This window comes from Nuphar pumila, chromosome 5, assembly GCF_984573655.1.
Source record: "Nuphar pumila chromosome 5, dmNupPumi1.hap1.1, whole genome shotgun sequence".
NCBI classification, from domain to species: Eukaryota; Viridiplantae; Streptophyta; class Magnoliopsida; order Nymphaeales; family Nymphaeaceae; genus Nuphar; species Nuphar pumila.
Genome location: NC_143253.1, coordinates 48,752,564 through 48,776,925, shown reverse-complemented (window position 1 = coordinate 48,776,925; position 24,362 = coordinate 48,752,564). Strand labels below are relative to the sequence as shown.

General features: G+C 35.2%; 1 protein-coding gene and 1 long non-coding RNA gene across 2 annotated transcripts in view; both read right to left on the bottom strand.

The window, feature by feature from the left end:
• The window catches only part of LOC149837537 (protein C2-DOMAIN ABA-RELATED 11-like), a 44,508-nt gene that overhangs the window by 2,520 nt on the left and 17,626 nt on the right, over positions 1-24,362 (bottom strand). The window lies entirely within an intron of this gene.
• LOC149837538 (uncharacterized) lies at positions 16,688-18,203 on the bottom strand. Its single transcript, XR_016432117.1, has 2 exons — positions 18,093-18,203; positions 16,688-16,880 (listed from the first exon to the last, which is right to left on the bottom strand). It is a non-coding gene; the product is annotated as an uncharacterized LOC149837538 (long non-coding RNA).

Genomic DNA, 24,362 nt, shown 5'->3' with positions numbered 1-24,362 from the left:
GTAATAAAAAATAAGGATAAAAATTTAAAACTCTATACACTATGTTTACTATAATCAACCGATTGATGCATAAGGACTGAATCAATTGGAATGAACTCAATCAGTTGATTTATAAAATGTGAAACCAGTTCTTGATCAAGCAAGAACTTGATTCACACAACATTTTCAATAAAAACAAATTAAACTTTGGTCTGACACAACATGTAAAGGGTTGACCCACGACTGGACATAAACACGACATGACTCGACACACAATGGTTGACTTGATCTAGTCTAGAAGAAGGAGATGAGAAAGACAAACCTCCAGGGCTCTCCGAGGATAGAAGGGGGAGGAAAGAGCGGTTGATGGAGCTTGAAATTGTGCCCAGCATGTTCTTCAATGGGCTGCAATACCCCTTTACACTGTTGCACCCACCTGGAAGCCGAATCAAGAGAGGGAAGGATGAGGAAAAGAAGAAAGCCATATGGAGAGGAGGCACAACCAATCCACGGCACACCACCGAGGCAAGCTTCCACGCAGTCTGCAACACCTGCAAAAGAATAAACACAACACATAAAAGAATAACAAACACACAAAATGAAATAAAGAAGGAGAGAAGAAGAACAACACGCATAAGGGGTGTGTGAGAGATGGAGGGAGAAAGAAAGAGAGAGAGGGTGGGCCGGCAATTCCAAAGCATCCAAAAATGTTAGCCCCTCTTTTTTTCAAACTATTTATACTACCTACATTGTTGGTTAATTCTAAAAACCACCTAACTGCAAAGTTAATTCTTATAAATGCTTAAACTATGTATTATTTACCTATAACTACCTAAATGCATTAGAAATAGGGAGTTTTCGGAAAATATTATTAAAAATACTTTGGATCACGTGGGTTTGGGAATATGTAAGGTTTAGATCCAGTTCAAGATCCAAATTTGAGCTCTTGGGTCAGATCTGGATCCAATCTACCTCGAAAACCATCCAAAACCCAAAAAATGCTTTATTTTCCTTATTTTAACTCTGATTCGAGTGAAATTCAAATTGTAGCCTCTTTATACCTAAATACATCAATACATGGGTTTGAAACCTTCAAATTATACAAAAATGCATGAATAATGTATGAAAATGATGTGCATTTTATGCATCATCATATGTTCATGTTAATCATGTAAATCATGTGGTCCTGATATATATGTGGTTTATGACCATTATTTGTCATCTAATGAGTAATGCCTATTTGAATGCATGATATGGTTCAAAAGAGTGAACTGAATTGTATTGTGACTTATGAGTAAGCTACATGTGAGCCTATTGATGGTTGCGTGCTAGTGTATATGAATGTAATAATATTGTACATGTATTGTTTTTGTTGTGATATAATGCATATGATTAATAGTACTTGATAGCACATAATGATACATTGTTTAATGCATGGTAAGGTGCATGCTCTGGATATTATGAGTCCATATTAGTTCTTGAGAGAAGAACATGTATTAATTTAAAAATGTAAAAGAGACCTGAAAAGTGCATTTGAGTCCTTGATTGCCTTGCTTGAGTAGCAGGATCCTTGAATTTTTCAAGTCGCAGGGGACTTATGAGATATCAAACACCGTGTGCATTATTTTTTTTTACGAGCCAGATATTGAGGTCAGTGTTATCAGCTACGATTATAGAAAACTTTTTATCACTTTGCCTGAGGGTGGTGATGTTTAGCTCCGGCTGTTGAGAATTGATATACTAAGAAAGTGGCATAAGGTGATATGTCTCTTTTCTTTCGATATTTAGGTGATGTGTATCCGTATGTTCTGGCCTAGGGTGATGTGTCTCCGAACATCGGTTGATGAACATGTGTAGTGTTCAGATAATAATAAAATATAATTGTTGAGAAACTCTGTTTTGATGTCACATAATATGATACACTGTCGTATTTGATTTTATATGATATGATAATATGTCCTCTTGAAAAATGTTATATTATGACTGAATATGTTTTGCCATAAATCTAACGAGTATTTGATGCAAGGATATCTCACCCAAAAAGGATGGAGACTTCTTGTTCAAGTACAACTAGTGCAATCATACTCCTTGAAGAAAAAGCTTGATGAGCCATGAATTCCTAAAGATCAACTGAAGAGATCGGCTACCTCAAGATGAAGACTTTTTTCTTCTTTAGAGTCATATGTAACAGAACCTTCAGGAACATGCATATTGCATATTACATACTCATTCATAAAAGCTATATCATAAAAGTATACGATAGTTTCAAAAAGCTCCTTTTTGAAAACTAATAATTGTACCTTCTTACAACCCTTTATGAAAAAGGTATTTTGACATGATTTCAAAATGTAATAATTGTACCTTACATCATATACAAGACAACATGAAAAGAAATGTAGGAAAAAGACAAAACATGAAATCGGCTACATAAAGAAAAACAAATATAATATGTTGTTGAAAAGACTCTAGTTACCTTCTTTAAAGAAATGATTTCAAATATGGGTAAAAGACAAAACATGAAAATCGGCTACACAAAGAAAACAAATATAATAAAGGTTTTGAAAAGACTCTAGTTACCTTCTTTAAAAAAATGTTTTCAAATATGGGTAAAAGACAAAACATGAAAACCGGCTACACAAAGAAAACAAATATAATAAAGGTTTTGAAAAGACTCTAGTTACCTTTTTTACAAACCCATAGAATGTCGACTTACTTGAAGTCATCATTCTCTTTGTATAACATTAAATACCTCCTGTAAGAAATCCTTGTTAAATATCCTCCTCAAGAATGTCGACTTTCTTGTAGTCCTCATTCTCTCTGAAGACTTTGAAAAACACAACATAAAGAAAACACTAGACATGACTATGTATAAATAAATATCTCAAAACACTCAGTGTACTTACACTCATTTAAAGTAAAGAAGTACTTATGTACCTCAAATCATTAATTAGAATAAAGACAAAACTATAATCCAACGTTCAATGTACTATTGTAAGAAATAGACTTTTTACATAAAATATGTATTACCTAAAAAATTACAACGACTAGTGTACCCTATATTTTACTTTTATGGAAAAAGGCTTTCTCGAATTTCTCTAAAGATGTTTTTGAAATGACATAACATTTCACATTTCAAAAAGGCTACGATTTCAAAATGTAACGACTACTTTTTTAAAAAAGCTATATAAACACACTCAAATAAACTATTCAACATGGAATGGACGTGTGAGCTTACAACGAGAAAAAATCCTATTCATCATTTGAAAAAAGAGCCTTGAAAAAGAAAGAGAAAAAGAAAAGAAAGAAAAGCGAAAAAGTCAAGTATAGCTCTTTGACAAAGAGTATCTTCTGAGTGACAAACAGAACATTCTGAGAACCCTTCATTCGTGCATTCATATCATTCTGAAGGTTCTATAGGAAGTATTGTAACTTTCTGTTATTCACTGTATTCCTTCTTTGTTGAAAGAAGTAGACCTCTGTGTAAGAGGGTGTTGTCCTTCTCTGTTGAGAGAAGAAGACCTCTATGAAAGAGGGTGTTGTCCTTCTCTGTTGAGAGAAGAAGACCTCTGTGGAAGAGGGTGTGCCCCTTCTCTGTTGAGAGAAGAAGACCTCTGAGGAAGAGGGTGTTGTACTATTTATCCGGTGACTCGGATGTTATAGTGGAAAGCTCAAGTGGTTTGCTTGGGGACTGGATGTAGGTCTGGGTATTGACCGAACCAGTATAAATTCTGTGTTTTATGTGTTGTGCCTTATTGCCTGATTATTTTATTTTATCGATCTTTATCGAATTTCACTATTCACCCCCCCTCTAGTGGAATTTCAATAATTGTGTGTGATTAAGATACAATTGGGTATTACACTGAACCTCAGGAATTAGTTGATCTAGTACCTGCAGGTCTTGGTCGAGATGATAACTTAAATTTGTTTGGCATTAATCATGTTTATGCATTTAAAAGAAAATATCAATAAAGAGATGAAATATATTCATGCATCGCATATGATTTGATTCATGCACTCTATATGCAATAATTTATGTATTGTGTAATTATGTTGAATGTGTTTGTGTGTAATCATATTTGAACTGTTATATTATATTTGAATTATTATGTATGCTCAACTATTTTTTGCAACATATGCTTGGATAATTATGTTTTACTCTTTACTGTTGGGTAATATGTGATTTCATATGAAAACTGAGTTCTCACCCGTTATTTAATATTTTCAGGTGATGAGGCTTAGGCTTAATTGAGCACCGTGATGGTGAAACTGGCTTACTAGGAGTGGCCATATTTATGAATTGGTGGTTGGTTTCTAAATGTTTGGGATTGATATGAATTTAGACTTATGACCTTAAATTTAAGGTTTATTAAGTTTGATTATGGTTTGAAATTATTTTATTTTAATATGTCTTGACCTAAATGGTTAGTGCGAGAAAGTTAATCTGTGATGGACCCCAGATACTTGGGTTTTATTCTGCATTTGAAATAAAATAAAGCAATGATTTGAGTTTGTGATATAAAGGTTGTCTTTAGTAGTTTCATACTGGACCTAATATTTGGGGGCTAATATATACTCGTGCTTGCACTCAGGTAGGTCATCTAGTACTTAGTATTGTTGGAGCAAAACAATATATTAGTCATGAAACCAATTCACTTTCTATTTAAAAAAAATCATGCATTTTTGGGGTTGAATTTAAGGTCGTTACACAAACTCCTTAGATAAGTTGATATAATTCAAGATTCTAAGTTGGTTATATATATGTGTGTAATTCTTTCATCTATATTTATTAAAAGGCCTCGTATACAAGCGTGATTCACTTTCGGTTTTGAGAGTGTCCCCTCCATATAATTTATAAACTTGTTTTTTGTTATATGACATTGTTTATATGTAAGATTTTTTTTACATTGGTTTAAATATATGCCTGAACTTTCAGACTATTCCCTCATTATGTATGAATTTTTCATAGCGGGCTAAATATGTGCATGATGAAGTTAGGAAGGGTTAGAGTTATGTATGTGTATATGTGAATATTGAAGTTATGAATGATTGGAGTTATGTATGTGTATATGTGAATATTGAAGTTATGAATGTTGGAGTTATAGAGGGTTGAAATAAGAAATATATATAGTTGTGTGTGTATATTTGCTTTAAATATTGTATTTTTTTGCAGAGCTTCAAATGTGAATGTTAGAGTTATGGTATTTAGAGTTATTGAAGGTTAAAAAAAGATATATATATATATATATATATATATATATATAGTTGTGTATGTATGTTTTAAATATCATATTTTTTGCAAGGCTTTAAATATGAATGTTGGAGTTATGGAGGTTCATTATTGAATAAATAAAATGAATGAAAATTATGATTTAGAATGAATGAATCAATGAAATGAATAAATATGTGAATGAATGTATAAACTACTTCAAGTAAAATGAATGAATGAATGTATTTATTAACATGTTTATTTTTTAATGAATGTATATATAATCTTGTTCATTTGGTGATGAATGAATGATTATAATAGTTGGTTCATATTGAATGCAAAAAGTAAATGTATATATAAGCAAGTTCATTTATAATGAATGAGCATATTCATTTTGAATGAATGAAATCAATGAGCAAGATTATTTTAAATGAATGTATGAACCAATTCATTTCTAAATGAATGAATGTATGAATAAATAAACAATTGTAAGAGTTGGTTCACACTGAATGAATGAATAAATAAATGAGTTGGTTCATATTAAATGCAAAAAATGAATGTATGCATGAGTGTATTCATTTTAGAATTTGTTCAAGGAACCGATTTAGTGCTATGAGAGCACAAGTTTCTTATGTTGCATATGTTTATGTATAATAACACATGAAGAGACATGCATGCACATGCTAATGAATGAATATATGGTTCAAGGAGCTAATGTGATGTCATGTGTGCAAAAATGTATATATGTGAGGCCATGTAATATTCTTGTGCTATGATGCATAAAAAGCATGCAAGCATATAGGATCACTCAATTGTGAGCAAAGAGTTGAGAACCCATAAAGTGTTGAAAGTGCACCAAGTTGTAAATAAGTTGCATTGACCTATGACTTTAAAAATAACATTTTTGGTGGATCTGGGTACACTTAAAGAATGTATGTTACTGGATAATCCACAGATTCTAGGTACACTTTTGAGGTGTATGTTACCAGATATCTTGGACCTAGGTACACCTTAAGGGCGTATGTTACCATTGATCCTTGGTCTACCTTAGAGAGGATAGGTGGTACAAAACTTTGTTGGACTTTCTACTATTTTGAGAGCAATGGTCTCACTTGGTCCTTAGTCCTTAGAGTTAGAGGGTCAGGCTTACCGTGTGGCCTAAGCAGTATGTCACAATACTCTAACAAGTTTGTAGGATCGGTCTTGTTTGCTATCACTGAGAGAACTTTCCTCAGTTACAGACCGCTACTAGTAGGATCTGGCCCAGGTAGTTACTCGAAAAAAATAAAATACATAGCATAATAAATACCCGAGTGGTCTCGTATGAGTTGTGATAACCCTTCGCATACCCGATAGAGTTGGTAAGCAAGAAAAATAATGGATTAGTTGAGTAAATTCACTTTCTAAAAATATGCATTGATATATTTGTGTTAAACACATGTAACATGATGATGTTGGTATATTCTGACTTTATACTACATGAATTTAACTGTTATAGTTATCCATATGAATGATGTTTGCTATAATGTTTTACACATGCTTTGAAAGAATGAATGTTTACATGTTTGCTTAGTTTGTATATGCATACATGGTTATCATGTTTTCTAATAAGACTTGATGAGTCTGACTCCTACTTTACTATTGTTCAAGTAATGAGTAGGAAGCTGGAGTGATAACAGAGTGTTGCGGATGGTGTTAGTGACCGTTTCTTAGATTTTAGATTCTTGGAAATTTTGGGAACAATTTATTGTTTAAAACTTGTAATTAAGTTGAATATTTTTCCCAATTAATTTGATTAAATGTATGGATGTTATTTAAATATCATATTCCTAAGTTATAACTGAATCACGAGTTGGAGTTGGACCCAAGTCAAATATGAGAACTGGATTCAAACCACGTTGAGTTCTATATGTAACCCGCCCAAAATTTCTAACCAAAAATAAATAATTGTTGTTCGCTTTGTATTAAAAAAAATCTTGTATTTTCGGGTTTTAAATTTTAGAGTGTTATAAAAGGGGCATCACATCCCAAGGTTCTTAAATCCATATCCAAGATCCATTCTTGGATCCATATACTAAAATTTAAATTATCCAAATTCAAATCCAATATTAGAATTGCAATTATCTAGATCCAAATTAAAATTTAAACCAAATTTTATACCATGAATTTTATTTTTATTTCCTTATGAAAATTCTTAGGTGTTACAAAAGTACTTAAATCGATCTCTACTATTGATCTCAATGGCTTCTAGCGTTCTTGGGTTTTTAATCATCAAATGATCAAAATAGGTAGGAAGCATCTTGAAGAACTCTTCATATGAACCATATAGCTCTTCTTTTGTGCGTTCCCATCTATGCCATGATTGTTTATAACTAATCTCCATACTTTACTCTTGATTGATATCATTGATGATTTCTTTTGGAGTTGTACGCAAATAACACATGCAATCCTTACACAATGCACTTTTTTCACTCAAAGGTTGCCCAATGAACCACCACATATATTCTCTTTTTTGTACTTCTTCACTTGAAATGATGCATCTCTATGCACCTTTGCAAAGGATCTTTTAGGAGCAATGACCCATAGTCTGTGAGTTCTTTCTCATGCATACGACAATCATTCTATTACTACATCTCATCAAGAACATTGTTTTATAGCTATTGTTGATTACATAATCTTTAAAAAAATTATGATAATGTTGCAAATCGTTAAACCTTTGATCGACAATAATGTCTCCATCTTGTAGTTAGCCACTAAAAAGATTCTCAGTCATTTTCGTTATGCAACTCATTAATTATTTGAGATGTCTTTGCTTTAATGATTTTCACTTGCTCTTTATTATTTGATAATCCATTAACACTAACTTATTAAACTGTCTCATTAGTATAGAAAAAAAAATAATTTTATTGCACAATCAATGCTTATATAACTTATACAACATACCAAGCGTTCAATTTTCCAATTGCCAATTATGCATCATTTGCATCTGCCATTATTTGACCCTTATCATTAGTGTCTTTGTCCTCACTTATCATCAGCACCATCTTATTTTTCACTAAATACATGATCACTGCTACCACTAATTGGTTGTTCGGATGCACAAGCTAAATCAAAGGTTATCACATTTATATTTTCATTAGCTTCCATGTATGCACCATTCATGCATTTTTAAATTTTATAATTAACCATAAAAATAATACCTACATATCAAGCACATATTATAAAGTCCAACAACTTGTACGTAGTTATATCATCTGCCCTGGAAGGCTAGATGTTATCCACATTGTTGCAGTGAACATCAATAGCATTAGTTTGATGACGTAGCTCAACATCCTTTGAAAATGTCTTATGATCATGTACAACATTAATTATTGGTTCAAGTTGTTCATTGCCTGCATGCACAACATCTTTATCCCTAATTGGTTAGGATAATTACATGCCCTATATGTGCATGTTAGGAACATCAATATTGCTAATTGTTTGAGAGAGTTGGATGATCACCGCAGGGCTGAGCTCAATAAATAGTGCTTGAGATAGATGAACATTCTCCACTTGATTTCCATTATTCCCACCATCGCTTCTTTAATGGATATTTCATTCATTAATTGCTTCTTGTAAATCATTTTCAATTTCTTATTGTTTAATATTGTCATCTTGTATGATGAAAACAATTAAGTAAACATCATTATTACATAACATCGAGTCTACAACACCATCATCATCCAAAACTTCTATCCATATTTGTTTGCTTTCTAGGTTTGAAGAATAACTATACCCGAGGCTTAATAACTCTTTCACATTTTTTGTTTTATGAGACAATAAAGCTAAAAAATCTTTAAAGCTATTGTTTTTTGACATTATTATAGATTTTTAACGGGGGTAACCAATGATATAGTAGTGTACTTTAACCTTTTCTAAGGCCATCATTAACTGCCAACATCAATCACACACCATATCATTCTTGAAATAAAAATAATATGTAAGAAAAAGTCATCCATATAGCCTTCATACATTCAATTAATACAACGGTGTACAACAACCACTCCGAAAACCAATCACTTCAACCATAACCCCATTACTCCTATTGAATGGTTGTGAAGAGTCAACCCCAACCCCAATACACTAATTAAATGCTTATGCATAGTCAACCCTAACCCCATTACCTCAACATAAAACAACCAAATATTAAATAAAAGATAAATAAATAAACATAAATAATCAACAACCAAACACAAATATTACAACACCAACAAATATATATCTATAAAAAACAACCTTGAACATAGCCAACTCTAAACGTACAATCTAATTCCAAGTATTAAATAAAACACATGCAAAAACTATAAATCATACATTTCAACAACCAAACACAAATACTATAAGGCTATTAAATATATATATATATCTAAAAAAACTTAAGCATGCAAGAAAATATATGAAACTCACCTTTCGACCTAAGTTACTAGAATTGACCGAAAGACAAGAAAGTTGATCAAAAGGATATGACAACTTTGTCAAAATACTACAAGATGATTTTTACAGGAATCACTACAAATAGGAATGAGAAAAGGGTTAGGGTTCTAAAGAAAAAAGGGTTAGGGTTCTGACGAGAAACAAAAAAAAAATGGAAAAATACAATGATTTTATATATGAATCAGAAAGCTTCTGAAGGTAAGAATATTCACAAAATGACATTGATAATTATTTGTGAATATCATACTATATTTGTGAACGTACATCGAGAGTGTTTAGTTAAGTGAAGGTTGTACTGTATTTGTGAACGTACGTTGAGAGTGTTCAGTTAAAGGAGGTTCATATATTTTGGGTGATATTCGCAAAAATGATTTGCGAAGGTCGTCTATATTTGCGAAATGGCAAAAATATCCAACAAAAATCAAGAATTGAAGATTTTGGATATGATTTTTTTTTTGGCAAATTGGCAGGCATTTCGAAGAACTTACCATTTTACGAGGACAATATAAACATTTTCTGTATTTTTTTTAATGTAAGATCATTTAGGTTTCACCCAAATATTTTCTCCTTTCAAATCCTTGTTGTCTCTGGTATTTAGACTTTTTTTTATTTGACACGGACAAAGCACTGTTATGGTTTGGACATACCGTACAGGTTGAGAGGTGTCACGTTGACCATCACCTAGAGTTGGTGCCAACAGTGTAAAGTCCGCGAGTACTCCCCCTTACCCTCCGAGTGCCAACAGGGTAATCAAAATATTGTGACAAATGGTGGTTCATCTTAGTATAGGGATGAAAATGGGTTAGATCCAAGATGTCGGGTTTTGCAATTTTTGTCTATTCCCGATCCGTCTGGATTTGACTCCCCCATGTATTTAGCTATTTCGGATCCAAACCGTTTGCGTCCCTATCTTTGTATGTAGGAGGTCATTGAGTAGTGGCTTTATGGGCAGGTGCTTATGAGTGATGAGGTTTCACAATTCTAGACAATGGATTGGGCACAATAAAGAAACCCACAATCATAAAATGCCATTCTCAAGAGACAGCTCTCTCTCTCTCTTTGTGTGTGTGTGTGTGTGTGTGTGTGTGTGTGTGTGTGTGTGTGTGTGTGTGAATGCTATCTTTGTTAATCCTGGCAATCAACTTAGCTCAATAAATCTTGGCCAAGTCAGATAAGGGCTTCAAGGATACATTGTGTAACCAGGCTCATGTCATTGATGAGGAGATTTTCTAGTGAAAACTAATCCATTTCCAGACTTGGCATGCTCAAGTAGGCTTCATTTGTAACATATCATATGGAAGAAACAAAGCCCTAGTCTTGATCCAGTCAATCCAATGAACTGGAGCGGTTGGTGCAAGCAATAAATGACTCCTTGAGCTCCCAATAAGTTGCACATGACCCATTTAAACCTCACCTGGACTAACCATGTGGTCCCAATAGTAATGAAGCCAGGACTCGGGTAGAAAGGGTTTGTGCATGACAGAACTCTAATCATGTCCAGACTTTTTTGGATCCACATAGTTTCTAGGGGATCACATCAGACTTGACCGTTTATCGAATTGGACTTGCTAGGGATTAACAATTCCAACCTAATTCAGGATACTATTATGCGTAAAACACTTGTTTGACCAAACATAGATCAAATGTTAGGGCCTTAGCTTATCTGGATTTGGGTATATATGGCCCCTAGATCACATTGGCAGGCTGGTGGCAAACATCAGCCAGGACATGGTCACGTCCAACCAGAAAGGGCGCAATGTTGGACACCCATTTTGTCCGACGTTATCAAACACATTTCCGCGAGATCAGTAGCGCAAAAAAAAATTTGCACAAAAAGGGGTCCGCCGCTAAAGGCACTTCAGTTATAAGTCATATAACTATGGAAAATGACAATACTCTATGGTAAATTTGGGCCATTTTCCCAAATGCCTCATAAATGTTGAAATCCGTCAAATGTCCAATTTCACAGGTTTCCTATTTTTTTAGGACCCTTTTACCCTTAACATGAGCAGATTTCCCATTTATTGTGGATTACATCGTGACACTCTCCTGATCTCGCTAAATATCACTAAAAAGTAAATTTGTAAGATATTTTTGCAGAAATCATGATTTTTGCATGATACACGCTGCGAAAATGGCTACTCTTCACTTTCCCAAAAGCTCTGTGATTTTTGCATTTATAGTACAAAAATCGTGACAATCCTTGCAAAAATCCTTTATGTGCGAATTTCATCAAGAGTTACATAAGTCTACTTTGATGCGTAAATCATGAAAAGTTTGTAAAATTCGTGAACTTTCACATGTTGTCAACTTTAAGAGTTGTGAGATTTTGTTTTAGTGTGCAAATTTTATTGTATATATAGGCGATTAGCATGCAAAGTTTGTCAAGCGTTTCACGTTGCTGGTTGCGAAAGTCTACTTTCGATGCGAAAATAATGAAAACTGTGGAATTCATAGAGTGAGATTTTGTTTTAATGTGTGATTTTCATAATAGGATAGAAAATTCACACATATATGTGCGAATTTCCTATGGAAATGTTATGTATACATGTAATTTTCTTTAAGCTCTTCACAAATTTCTCTTAAATTTGTGAATCTCCTGTGCAGATTCGCATGTATATTGTGCAAAATTTTATCAAATATGCAACAATTTTTTTGCTTTAAATTTCACTGTTACATAACTGAATAAAAGGTGTTCGGGCTTGGATCATTAAACTCTTTGAATAACTCATACTCATCTCATAAAAAATTTGAACTAAACATTAGATCATATGAGCTCGACTCGAACCTCCGAGATCATGAGTGGCTTGATCTTTCTGAATTCAAGTGGCGTTGAGTCATAGCAAAGGTTTGTTAATTTGTTCTTTTCCTAATGCAATAGTAACAAAATGATATAACCTACTAGAGGGATATCCCATTTTAAACAATAGTAACATAATAATCATGTATACAAAATATTCAAAGGTCCCTCTTAACACATTCAAAGGTCTTGTATACAAAACATTACCAAAAAGCAAAAACAGTAACAAAATAAGCCAATGAGATAGTTTTATAACTTTTGTTTATCTCATCATCCATCTGCATACATTCAAAGGTCTCTCATAACAAATTCAAAGGTTCTGTATACAAGGTTATAAGTTTGAACCATCAAAAATTACAAATCTAACAAATTTGACATATATATAATCAAATGTGTGACAAAAAACCCTACAAGCTTCTTCCCATGACTCCACTTTTCAAAATTATATCCACATTGTTTATTAACAAAATATAATATACATAACCATCAATGTATACTTCCCAGAATTTTCCAGAGCTCAATTAACTTATCCTCACCATCTGGCACCTCATTGTCTGATGCTCTCTCCCTCACCCCTCCCTCAGCCATCTGTTTGACCCAATGCAAACACACATTCTTCCTCTCACATTTATAATATTTTATCATACACTTTTTGTAAATAGATGCATCATTCTTAGAAAAAGGCTATTAATAAACAACTAACAATAGCTTACATAAAAAACAACACAACAAGACATACAACATACCTGTGTAAAATTTAATTTTTCGTCTAAGCCCAAGCATTGCATGTACATTAGAACAAATATTCTATAATCATACCTGTAATAATCATATACCAAGTAAAAAATAGGTACATGTACAAATTGAGTTAACAAACATGTGTAAAGTAATTATGAGTTTGTTTGCTTAAGAATATCTTGCATAAGAGTGCATTTTTAGTAAGTGTAAACATCGTAGTCAAACCATTCCACAAAAAATGAACCTACAATACAACATTTAACCTAACGAGTACTTGAGAAAAATAAGCACATTATTGAATAAGTAATGTTATTATACCATATCTCTAACATTTTGATAAGCAAGATCTCTAAACCCTGTAGAATTATATAACCTAAACTCCTTTGCATTCATATTCATATATCAAAGAAGTCAATGATAATTGCCCCACTTGATATGAATTAAGATTTGCAACATAGATCAAGTTTAAGGTCGTTGTGTTGTTGGAAATTTATGTTATGTAAATATAAACGTTAAGCATATCTTGTCACATTCATAGACTAGATACAACAATTGGTCGGTCTCCAAGCAATAGCTAGCCCCTTCTCGATGATCTGGAGTCTCGAGCATTTGCTGTAAATTTCAATGTTTATCAATTAGTTTCTATAATATCCATAAAATTTTGGCAATATGTTAATGAATTTTACCCATTTGAAATTGGGCAATACTGGTGAATTTCAAGTATTTTGCAATTTATGGCTATTCATGTTTATTTAAACAATTAATTATTTATTATTATTTAAATTTATGAGGTTTAAAATCAGTATTTGGGGTTAGATCTTAATGGATACACACAAGTCAACCCACTTGAAATGGATTCGGACCCAGTTCGAGTATTTTGGATCCTTAAACTAGTTCTTTTTGGTTGAATATTTTATTGGGTTTTATTGGATTGACACAAGTACAGTGTGGACCCGGTGTGGGTATAGCATATTTTGGACCCTAGGGTTCTTGGATTTGGACCAGGTTCAAATGGATTCACACTAATTGGATCCTTGAAGCTTATTGGATCTATTTGATAGACCCAATTTGAATTAACAAAATATAATGTATATATATAGAATTTGGATTTGAATCCAAAGATCCAAATGGATTGGATTGGGACCCAAAGACCAAAATAGTTTGGATTTGGATCCCAAGGAACCAAATTGATTTAGATAAGGTTTGATCCATGTGGGGATTTAATTTGGGATGTGAATCTAGATCCATTGAGACCCAATTGGATCTCATTTTAACCTCTCACTTCCCCATAACCCACATGGATTGGGGTTGAATCCAAGTGGACCCAACCCAAAACCTCTCGTATCCCTCATCTCACATCCCATAAAACCCTCACCAAAACCCTCTCACATCCCTTATATTCTCCCTCAAATCTTCACCTACTTCCTCACTTTTCTCCCTCTTTTCTTCCTTAATTCCCTCCCCTTTTCCTTCATGCTTTCATGCATGAGAGGGTTATAAATACCCCATCTCTCTAATGCTCTCAAATCTGCAATTCAAACCCTCACTTACGCACCCTCTCACTCCCATGCACTGGTGTGTCTCTCTCCTTTTACTCACTGTCGTGAGAGGTGGATCAACCACCTCTCTCCTCCATCTCTCTCTCATTTGTGTTACTGTGAGGGTGTCGACCCACACCCTCACAGTCACCACCACCATCATCATCCACTGCCACCCAGCACCACCCCAGCGTCACAGTCACCACCATCACCCGCTTCTCCTTCTTTACTGTGAGAACACAGAGGCTGGACAGCCCACTGCCATCACCCGGTTCAGCAAGTGGCCGGACGCCACATGCGTCCTTCTTCTGTTGTGTTTTGGCCGAACAGGAGGCAGCCTGCAGCTTCCTCTCTGCCTCCGTTTTATTTTGCTCTCTTGGCCGGACGGGAGGCAGACCTTGCCCGCATCCACCCACTGCCATGGGCAGTGGGTACCTCACCTACGCTCAAGTCCAACCGCCCACCTCCTTGTATTCTGTCGAGGGCTATGTCAAGCCCCTCTCGCTCTGTTGTCGTGCGGGAGGTGGTGCAGGACCACCCTCGACGCCGGTGTCTTGCCAGAACTCGACACTGTCATCGAGTGTCTATCGTGCTATCGGACTGCTGCCCAGCCACCACAGCAACTGCAGGTGCTGCAGAGCCGCACCACCCTAGTCCCGCTCCTTCCATGTTCACTCGTCGGAGTTCAGCTAGCACGATCGAGCCCCACCATTTTCCGGCATTGCAGGCCGGCACCGGCGCCGCTGCTTGCCCGACCCTTGCTGCCTCAGCCGGAACTTGGTAGAGCTCCTTCGCTGCCTTGGCACCACCTTCGCGGTGACCTCGCTGGCACGCCATCCTTTTTCCACGGAGTTGACCATACACTTTCTCTCTTTCTTATTTGTGGCACGACGAGCAAGTCCGCACCCGCATTCAAATCATCGGTGAATGAGATCCACGTTGCACATTTTGAAAGGAAAATCTCTATAGATATAATTTAAACTTTGTATACATGACTTGAAATACACATGCATAATTTAAACTTCGTATACATGACTTGAAATATGTATGGATGATTTGAAATATTTTAACTGTATAATTATGAGACTTCAATTGTATGGACAACGATCATATCGAGTTCTTTGATATGCATCAGAAAAATCTTGATTATCCTGACTTAAGATTCGGGTAGTATATATATTATGTATTTCAGATTTACCAAAATACCCCTATTAGTTTTCAAATATGAATGAATTGTCATTTGGAAAACCTGAATACTCATAATTTAATGTATAATGAAATGCAATGTTTCAAGTGGCCATGTTAGAGAGTCAACACATTGTGATGATATTCTTCTATATGATATTGAAATATGCCTGATATGAATTATGTTTGCCTGCAATAAATATTTTAGCTCATGATGGAGCCATAGTTCGCAAAACCTTGTTATCTATACTAAAACATGTGATTATATGTTGAAACGTTTCATGATGATAAATTGTTTATGACTCACATTGGAGCATGTGGATCAAGGAACGACACTACAACAAAGCAGTAGATTAGCGACGACCACATTCCGTCGCTAATCCGTCGCTACGCATGTTAGCGACAACGAGGCGACGGTATGCTTACATCACGAATATTTCAACGCTAACTGGCGACAGATTTATTCCGTCGCCAGGTCCGTCGCTAATTGCGACGGACTAACGAGCGCTATATTCCGTCGCCAATCCGCCGGTACTAAACGGCGACCACGGCTTGGCGACGGATTTACTTCCGTCGCTATGCCGTCGCTAGATTTATATGAATAGCGACGGATGGTTCCGTCGCTAATCCGTTGCAAACACGAAAAAAAATTTAAAAAAATTTATTTGAAAATTAAATACCGAGAACGATACAATTTATATTTCCTGTACAATTTATATTTCCTGTAAATAAAAAACAAACCACAAAAAATTTCATATAACAAGAATCTACAACAATTAATCGTTCCACCTTAAAATTAACAAGTTTAATTATTTACAATTCAACAATTACAATTAGGAAACATAAAAAAATAGAACTTCTTCAACACAGTTCTCTAATCATCGCCAAGATTTTGTGTGTCTTCTTGTTCATTGTCTTTATCTGTCCCTTCAGCTCCACTACGCTGATTATCGCTAGCAGCCTACACAAGAAAAGAACAGTCAGTATTGATAAACAAAATATAATGAAATAAATTACACACTATATGTGATTCTATCATGTGCTCATGTGTGATCTAAGGCAATAAAAAAACTCTATATGTGATTCTATCATGCTCATATGTGCTCTAAGGCAGACAAAAAGTTATATATATATGTGATTCTATCATGCTCATATGTGTGCTAAGGCAGTCAAAAAATTGAATATGTGATTATAGCATGTTCATATGTGTTCTAAGGCAGCTAGAAAAACTCTATATGTGATTCTACCATGCTCAGATGTGCTTTAAGGCAGGCAAAAAACTATATATGTGATTTGATCATGCTCGTATGTGTGTTAAGGCAGTCAAAAAATTGAATATGTGATTATAGCATGCTCATATGTGCTCTAAGGCAGGCAAAGCAAAAAAATTTATATGTGATTCTATCATAAATGATATATGTTCTAAGGCAGTAAAAAAACTCTATATGTGATTTGTGCATGCTCATATGTGTTTTAAGGTAGTCAAAAAACTGAATATGTGATTATAACATGCTCATATGTGTTTTTAGGCAGTCAAAAAACTGAATATGTGATTATAACATGCTCATATGTGCTCTAAGGCAGGCAAAAAAACTTTATATGTGATTATAGCATGCTCATATGTGCTCTAAGGCAATAAAAAAACTCTATATGTGATTCTATCATGCTCATATGTGTGCTAAGGCAGTCAAAAAACTGAATATGTGATTATAACATGCTCATATGTGTTCTTAGGCAGTCAAAAAACTGAATATGTGATTATAGCATGCTCATATGTGTTCTTAGGCAGTCAAAAAAACTGAATATGTGATTCTATCATGCTCATATGTGTTCTAAGGCAGTCAAAAAAACTTTATATGTGATTCTATCATGCTCATATGTGTTCTTAGGCAGTCAAAAAACTGAATATGTGATTATAGCATGCTCATATGTGCTCTAAGGCAGTAAAAAAAACTCTATATGTGATTATAGCATGTTCATATGTGCTCTAAGGCAATAAAAAAACTCTATATGTTATTATAGCATGCTCATATGTGCTCTAAGGCAGGCAAAAAACTCTATGTGATTCTATCATGCTCATATGTGCTCTAAGGCAGACAAAAAGTTATATATGTGATTCAATTATGCTCATATGTGTTCTAAGGTAGACAAAAAACTGAATATGTGATTATACCTGAGAGGGACCTGGAATCGAAGATCCCCTGTTCAGAACAAGATTGTTGATCTCATTTCGAAGAAAGGGGGCGACGGTGTATTGGAAGTAGTTATTCAGTGATTCATTAACAATCTGGCGTACATCATCACCGAAAAAAATAGTCGGCTGCTTGGAGCTTATGTCGATGCAAGAAGTCGGTGAGCCATAACTGGAAGAACCAATAACTGGTGAAGTGTTCATATTACTCCCAAACCCGAACACGCGACCTTTTTTTGGTTCACCTGCTGCAGTCACCCATGCTGTAGGATCAAATGATGGATGCTGAGTAGCGTCATCGCCATATCGCTCTACCATCTGTTGCTCATATGCCTCCTACAAAATAATGTTTAAAGTATTCATTAATAATTAATGATAACATTATGATAATTTGCATATATATTGCAATGATTATTAATAGAATTAATACATACCATTGTCGTTCTTGCCTTCTCTGATACGAAGACTCCTGTGGTCTTCCGTTTATGTGTTTCAACAAACACATCCTTATATGGTACACTGCCTCCTTTTTTCTGCTTCCTGCGAAGTTAAATAACAAAAGATTTAGTACACAAGTTTGCAACAATACTTATAAAATTAATATTATATATTAATGAGTTACCATTTTCTTCAAGTGGCTCCCAAATGTCCTAGATCCACCTGTGTGTAGATGGGCTTCGGACATCTTCAATCGATTTTGTGCAGCCTTCGCAAAGCGATTTCTAAATGCATCTTCCGCCCACTTATCGCACATTTCATCCCAGTAATCTCTCCTGATAGTAATAGGACCATGGCCCTTCCACAGTAATGGATCATCTACTACGCCAGATGCTTTTTTTGCTGCAGTCTTCATAGTGTGCAGCATGTCTGCAAATCGATTGGCAGTCACCTTCTGCCACACCTTCCTTGCATCATTTTCTTCCACCGTAGTTGTGAAGCGATTCGAAGCCTACAAATATTTTCAGAAAGTTAGTAGACATTACTTAAATAAATTAAATATGAAACACATTAACTATGAGGAACAACTGTATACCATGAATGAGGACCACAATCTGTCTAACACCTCCTTTGGGTACTCTTTCCATTGAGCAATTGGTCCTGGTAGATGTTGAAGAAGTGAATTCCTAATCTCCTGTACTACTTCTTGTGGCTCAAACCTCGTGCTGCACATGAATTGTTACACAGTAAATATCAATATAAAATATTTAAAAGATATACAATAATTGAAAACAAAATACTTACGGTCGATTATCGATATACACTATTCGAATGAGTCTTCTTGTGCCAGCCTGAGAAGACCCTGTTTCCTGTGTTGGCTCTTGACTTGTGTGATCAACTGGTGTAGGTGGGTCGTGTACAGGCGCAACATCATCTGTAAAAAAATACATTAGAAATTCTCAGAATGCGCATTTGAACTAATCAAGCATCCAATTAGTTATATGATATACCTATCACAGGAGCCCGTGAAGATGAAGGCTGAGCCTGGCTACTACTGGATGAGCGACCACTATAACCTCCACAAACCATATTCTAACAAATAACATATGTCATACAATCATTCAAATAATTCACATCAAGTATTATAATGCATTCAAGTCATTCACATCAAGCATTGCAATGCATTCAAATCATTCGCATCAAGTATTACAATGCATTCAAATAATTCAAATCATTCACATCAAGTATTGCAATAATTCAAATCATTCTTTGCATAAATTATAATACATTCAAATAATTGAAATCATTCACATCAAGTATTGCAATGCATTCGAATCATTCGTATCAAGTATTACAATACATTCAAATAATTCAAATCATTCACATCAAGTATTACAATGCATTCGAATCATTCGTATCAAGTATTACAATACATTCAAATAAAATTTTTAATCATTCACACCAAGTATTGCAATACAACTCACATCAAGTACTGCAATGCATTTAAATAGAGGTTTGTAGTATAAGATTTTGCTCACTAGTTTGAGAATTCTTCCTCGTCACTAGTTTGACTTTCTTCTTCTTCTTCATTGTTTGCCCATCCACTTGGTACATCATTTGGATCACATTCCTCTATGAATGTTTCATCGGCCAATGGAGATATGACATGCATATCATGCGCAACATCGTGACCATAAGCGAAGTCATAGACATCATCTGATTGATAGTAATCGCTGTCTTCAGCTAACTCATCTTCCTGTAACTGATCATACTCGGGGTATAGTTTGGACTTCACCTTGCAAACTGCCCACCATTCATTTCTATCTGACTTTTTTATACTCGGATATGAAGTATAATAAACTTGTTGAGCTTGCGAGGCTAATATGAATGGTTCATATATTCCAAACCTGGATTTATGATTCACCTCCACAATGCCTGAAGCTTTGTCAAGTTTTGTTGCAGTTGGATCAAACCAATGACACTTGAATATCGTAACCCTGTTATTCATGCCTAAGTAAGTCAACTCCATTATTTCCTTTATAACACCGTAGTAATCATGTTCATTTTCACCGTAGCTGCTACCCTTGACACACACGCCACTATTTATCGTTGATTTGTTTATACCGTAGTCTTTTGTATGGAATCAATAACCATTTACGATATACCTGTTGTAGCATTGCACAACTTTGGTCAGACCATTTTCTAAATCACATATTCCTTGATCTTTAACATCACCATGGCGAACCTACGCACAGACATAAACAATGATTGTGATCACGATCAATTAAGTAACTTAGTGTTCTTTATAAGTACAAAATTTATGTTAGCTTCTTTACCAACTGTTTCAACCACTCCACAAACTTAGTTTCACGTTCTTTTTGTACTTCTGCATCAGTGAGATGTGAAACTTCGCTTTGCAACTCCATATCAAATCGTCTGCAAACCACAAATACTTATATTACCGAGCCATGTATCCACATATAGAACATAAAAGGATTTATAATTGAGTTGCATATACATATACTTACTCGATGTATGGGTCGATCGCTGAGCAATTAAAAAGAATATAGATGTGTGCTGCATCTTGCTCTCGATCTGTCAATAGCCTTGATCGGCAACTACCAAATGCATGCCCAAGTGGTTGAAATATCGACAGCTTGTCAGTTACAGTTACTTGTTCTCCATCATCGTTACGGGGCGGGCATGTGTAACGTGTTGGAATATGAGGTTCGAAGTACATAGATGAGAAATTTGAAGTCTCTTCTAAAGTGTACGCCTCACAAATAGAGCCTTCTACTCTTGCTTTATTACGAACCTTTTTTTTTAGGTCGAACATGCATCTGACAAGAATATATATTTCAAATTTTAAATATCTGTCATTAAAGAGACAAATATAAAAAAACATATACCTTTCAAATGGGTACATCCATCGATATTGCATAGGGCCACCAACCCTTAGTTCATATGGCAGATGTATGATCAAATGTTCCATAACATCGAAACATGCTGGCGGAAATATCTTTTCTAGCAGACAAACAGTGGTGATGACAGAGTCCTCGAGATTCTTTACATCTGATACAACGACCTCCGATGCGCACAATGTTCTGAAAAATCTGCTCAACTCAGACAATACCCCCCATATAGGTTTGTCTAACATATCATGGAATGCTAGGGGTATCAATCGTTGCATAAAGATATGACAATCATGGCTCTTCAACCCATATAACTGTCCATCGTCAATCTTCACAGCCCGAGCAATGTTAGAGACATATCCATCTGGAAATCTCAGTTGTCTCAACCTTTGACATACATGTTTTATTTGATCAGGTCCGAGCACGTACTTCGCCTTTGGTTTCAGTACTTTGCCATTATACTCTTTGAGTTCCAATTCTGGTCTTTTACATATTAATTTTAAATCCATACGGGCCTTCGGATTATCCTTCGTTTTTCCTTTAATATTCATTACTGTATTAAACACATTATCAAACACATTTTTCTCTACATGCATCACATCCAAATTATGTCGTATCAATAGGGTCGGCCAATACGGTAGTTCCCAAAAAATAGATTTTTTTGTCCAATTGTGATCCTTCCCAAATCCACAGAAGGGTGTAGGACTGCGGGCATCTGTTAATACATCTGGAAAGTATCGCAATCTTCTTAGAATCTCTATGCCGGACAATCTTGAGGATGGACCTTCTGTTTCAGTTGTGCCTGCTTTAAATGCATTCTTTTGACGTCGGAACGGATGATCGCTGGGTAGAAATCGACGATGACACTCAAACCAGCAAAGCTTCCTTCCATGCCTCAATCTAAAAGCTTTGGAATCCTCCATGCAGTACGGACAAGCCAACTTCCCATGTGTGCTCCAACCAGATAACATACCATATGCAGAGAAGTCACTGATTGTCCATAGAACAGCGGCCTTCATGTTGAAATTTTGTTTTTTGTGGGCATCATACGTGGTAACACCGTCATCCCACAGTACTTTTAGTTCATCAATCAATGACCTTATATATACATCAAGATTTTGGCCAAGTGAGGTCGGACCAGGGATCAACAGAGACAAGAAAAGATTTGGACGTTTCATACACAAGTTTGGTGGAAGGTTGTATGGAGTTACAAATACTGGCCAACATGAGTATGGAGTTGATCTACCCCCAAATGGATTAAATTCATCTGTACATAGACCGAGTCTAACATTTCGCACTTTCATTGTGAAGTTCTGATGAGTATGATCAAAGTGCTTCCAAGCTTCAGCGTCAACAGGATGCGTGATCTTGTTTTCATCGTGTCAAACTTTATTTGCATGCCATCTCATGTATTTAGCTGTCCTTGAAGACATATACAATCGCTGCAATCTAGGAGTGATAGGAAAGTAGCGGAGCGATTTGTATGAAACTTCCTTTGATCTCGTGCTACCATTGCCTCTTGTCTTTGGCTTGAACCGAGGATGTCCACATGACGGGCATGATATGTTGTTTTCCTGCTCCTTGAAATACAACATGCAGTGATTTGGACAAGCATCAATCTTTTTGTAACCCATACCTAGAGCGTTGACCATAACTTTCGCATGATAAAAATTTTGTGGCAATTTCTCATCTTTGGGCAACATACTCTTCACAATCATGCACAAATGGTCAAAACATGATTGACTCAAATTATACTCGGACTTCAAATTCATTAGTTGAAGAACTGCAGACAAGATAGTGTGACTCTCACAACCGTTCCAAAGTGGCTCATCAGCATCTCTAAGTAAATCATAAAATCTATTAGCTGCATCGTTTGGTGATTCTTCATCTACGGCAGTTCTTACATCACTAGAACTCATAGCAGAACCCAGTTCTGTTCCTGCGGCATCAAATATCAAATTCGTATATGGATTATCGTGCACCACATTCACCTGTGCATCAAAATCGTTTCTAAATTCTTCTTCATGAAACATCCAGTTTTGATAATCACTCACAAAACCCTTTCTGTATAGGTGATGTCTAACGCCATGAGGTTCAACAAATCGATTATTTTTACAAATCTTGCAGGTACACCTAATCCGACCTGTGGGATCTACTGTACTGACACTTGCCGTTGCAAATTCAATAAAACTGTCAACACCATCCATATATTCATGCGATAACTCATTGTCCACTATCCTACGGTACATCCATTCACAGTTTGCAGTCATTTTGTCGTATGATGTTACGAATAGTATCCTAACCAGTTAAAAGAGAACCATCAGAATGCTATGATGAAGAAAATATCAAATTTATCATGCAATATATGATGTCATACAATCACAAGAATTATGATGCATGCATTGATAACTTAATATTTTCATGTGCAAACTATTCATGACACGATACATTCATTTGAAGCATGCTTTCAGTATACAATTTCACATGGAAGACATAATCAAATTGAAAGTAACTACATGTAAACATGGATATAATCACATCAAACATTGCAATACATCAAAATAATTCATATCAAACAAATGTCAAACATGTACCTGCAGCAAACACACTTCAATATCCCACTAACTACTACCATGCCTAGCATGGACTCCGTACTCCAAAAATAAGAACACTTCCATATTCATACATTAAAATCATGCTCAGCATGATCTCCGAACTCCAACAAAGCAGTCCTAGATATCAACAACTAAGTGAGTGTGTGAACAATAAAGTGTTACATTCAATAAATTAAATAACATGTGATGCGCTTGCATCACTTACTCACCACGGGTATTTACCCGATTTGCATTGTTTTTGTCACTTACTTACTACGGGTGGCCGGGCACAAGCGAGTTCCGTTGAG